General features: G+C 23.7%; 1 non-coding gene across 1 annotated transcript; it reads right to left on the bottom strand.

Moving 5' to 3' along the window:
- Positions 1-445: 445 nt before the first annotated feature.
- Positions 446-518, bottom strand: TRNAK-CUU (transfer RNA lysine (anticodon CUU)). The gene has a single exon. It is a non-coding gene; the product is annotated as a tRNA-Lys (tRNA).
- Between the last annotated feature and the right edge of the window lie 1,791 nt (positions 519-2,309).

Genomic DNA, 2,309 nt, shown 5'->3' with positions numbered 1-2,309 from the left:
TAATACTCACAAGTTATAATTATTTTGAGCTTAAAAAAAATAAAAATATAATATTTTGAGACAAAATTCCACATTAAATTTTGAAGATATTTATATTCACAAAAATTATCAACAATTAAAATTTTAACAATTTTAAATATAACTATCATGAAAATATGCAAATTTTAAACTTTATATAAAAAAATTGATATTGCTATAATTTTAAACTTTTAAATTTTAATATAATATAATATAATATTATTATTATTATATAATTAAAAAAAACTACAAAACAATACTAAAGAGATATTAAAAATTATGTCATTTTTAATGAATGGATCACATAATAATCTTTATTGTAAAAAAAAAATTGTTCGATTAACCACATTGTATGTAGGTGGAAATAATAAACAAATGCAGTGTGTATGAAGATAGAAATGATAGTGTGTATTGAAAAAATTTAAATCGCCCACCGTGGGGCTCGAACCCACGACCACAAGGTTAAGAGCCTTGCGCTCTACCAACTGAGCTAGACGGGCTTGGTGTTTACATTAACTTTGCGTAATATGTATACAATTGTAAGAGGTTTGAAATATGAAATATGTCTAAAATTTTCTGTGTATATATAACTGAGCTAGTCATTCTCATTTTATATATCATTTGGCATTGTAAGCAGTTTTGTTGGAATTTCAAATTGATTTCTAAAGCTATAATTTTGGTTGTTGATCTAATATTCTAAAAGTTGATTTATAAATGAATTATAACATATGATTTCTCAATTATTGAACTAGTTATAAATGATTTTGGTTGTTGATCTAATATTCTAAAAGTTGATTTATAAAATTATTTTTACATGTTCATTTATAAAATTATGTTAATAAAAGTTTATAAATAAAAATATATTATTTATTAGAAGTTTTAGTTTCTCAAAAACTAGTTTGTTAATCAATTTAATCTATTTTATTAATTTTTAAATTTAAATATTTTAGGTGAGATAATATTGTTGATTTCTCGCCGTAAATTTTATTTTATTTTTTAATTTTAATTGTTTGATATATTTTAACGAATTTATATTTTTAAATCTAGAGTCTATCAATTTTAGTAATACACCATCAATATTTAATATTTATTTATTTATAATCCTTCTCCTTCTTCATCTTTATCACCATCTTCATCCAAAATACAACAAAATTTTAGAATAATTAAAATTCAAAAAAACTAACAAATTGCTTTTAAATTGGCCAGAAATCATATAAATATCATTTACCTTAACCAAAGCATCTCAAGACCCATAATCAAATTCGTGGTCATTTGTTTCTAACCCTATTTGGATGGTCCTCAGAAGTTAGGGATGTGCATGGGTTGGATAAATCCAACAAATCTAGTCAAATTCATCTAAAATGATCCAAACAAATGGGTTAAATCGGGTCATTAGGTGAACACAGTTTTCAAAAAGGAAAAATCATTCAAAATAACCAGGTTATGGTAAATCCACATCCAACCCACAAAATTCATGGATTATTGAGTGACTATTTTTTATCTATTTTTTATAATTTGATGAGTGATAACTTTGATGTCTTTAATTTGATTGCTTTAATTATAATCTTTTGAAAAAAAATTATTTTATAAATAATGATTTTAACTTATTTAGGATGATGCATGCACTTTGACTATTTTGATGCTAATTTTTATAAGTTGTAAATATTTTATAAATTTTAGGTATTACGGTAATGCAACTTTGATTTTTTGTAAATATGTTTATGATGAACTTTTTATCGTGCATTTAGACATTTGATATTTTAAAAAATAACGGTAATATATTAAATTATTTATTAAAAAAAGATGTGACAAATCATTTATAATTATATAACGAAGAAAAAAAATTGGATAACTCATTATCTAACTCAATCCAACCCACAAATTTGTGGTTTTACTCAGTCAGACCCAATGATATTGTGGACGATTATTTTACCTCACTCAAACCGGTATATTATATATGGGTTGAGTCATACTTTTGACTAAATTCAACTCAAACCGCCTCATGTACACCCCTATTCACGAGCTATTTTATAAATATCGGTAACATTAGAGGTAAGGACTTTAATATCTAAATTAAATATCAAATTTTGAGATTCAACTTTCTCATTTATATTGAGTAAAAAAACTTTCACTTTCATAACATATCTTCACATAGTTTTGTGATGTTGTATTAACACCCATGAAATCTACTTATCTTTTTCTTTCTATATTTTTTTCTTACCCTACTCCTATATAAACAAGCGAACTTTCTTTCTTCAAAATACTATTTTATAATTAAACGTGATTTTTTT

Source organism: Lathyrus oleraceus, chromosome 5 (genome assembly GCF_024323335.1).
Source record: "Lathyrus oleraceus cultivar Zhongwan6 chromosome 5, CAAS_Psat_ZW6_1.0, whole genome shotgun sequence".
Lineage (NCBI taxonomy): Eukaryota > Viridiplantae > Streptophyta > Magnoliopsida > Fabales > Fabaceae > Lathyrus > Lathyrus oleraceus.
This window is presented reverse-complemented; position numbering and strand designations above follow the sequence as displayed.